General features: G+C 37.0%; 1 protein-coding gene across 1 annotated transcript in view; it reads left to right on the top strand.

Moving 5' to 3' along the window:
• Positions 1-864, top strand: part of LOC106871549 (acidic mammalian chitinase) — a 32,625-nt gene that overhangs the window by 1,135 nt on the left and 30,626 nt on the right. The gene's annotated exons all lie outside the window — the stretch shown is intronic.

Here is an 864-nt window from a genome sequence, read left to right as displayed (position 1 = left end):
TTCTTTTAGAGAGACGTTGTCATCTGCTGGTATTGATACATCAATTAGAAAGCATTTTTTTTCTTCATGATCTTTGACAACTATATCTGGTCTATTTGCCTTAATTTCTCTATCTGTGTGTATTGGCATATCCCAGAGTATGGTTGCTTTCTCGTTTTCTGTGACCTTTTATTATTATTATTATTATTATTATTATTATTATTATTATTATTATTATTATTATTATTATTATTATTATTATTATTATTATTGGCGAGCTGGCAGAATCGTTAGCATGCCGGGTGAAATGCTAAGCGGTATTTCATCTGCCGTTACGTTCTGAGTTCTAATTCCGCCAAGGTCGACTCTGCCCTTCATCCTTTCGAAGTCGATTAAATAAGTACCAGTTACGTACTGGGTTCGATGTAATCGACTTAATCTCTTTGTCCTTGTTTGTCCCCTCTATGTTTAGCCCCCTGTAGGCAATAATGAAATAAATTATTATTATTATTATTATTGAGTGAGAGAGTAGTGCATGCAATCAAAGTGACACTAAGGTAAAATATACAAAGCCCAATATACCCATCATGACCACCCGTCTGATAAGGGTACACCAGGCACATGCATCACAACCATATGCATGTAACATGATGATCTCATATCAAGATAAACAGCGCATGATCTCGCAGGTGGGGCCCAGTTAGAATTTTTTACAAGTCGAGTAGCCCATCCCGCTCAAAAGGTCCCTGAATAAGGTTTGTTTAAGGATGTTGAGCAAAACACCCATGTTTCCAAAGGTGAATTATTCAAACTCCAAAGAATTCCTCTCAACACATGGCTATGATGCTCCCCCACTACTTCTGCTCGTGATCAGAGATGCACATA

The sequence above is a fragment of the Octopus bimaculoides genome, chromosome 4 (genome assembly GCF_001194135.2).
Source record: "Octopus bimaculoides isolate UCB-OBI-ISO-001 chromosome 4, ASM119413v2, whole genome shotgun sequence".
NCBI classification, from domain to species: Eukaryota; Metazoa; Mollusca; class Cephalopoda; order Octopoda; family Octopodidae; genus Octopus; species Octopus bimaculoides.
This window is presented reverse-complemented; position numbering and strand designations above follow the sequence as displayed.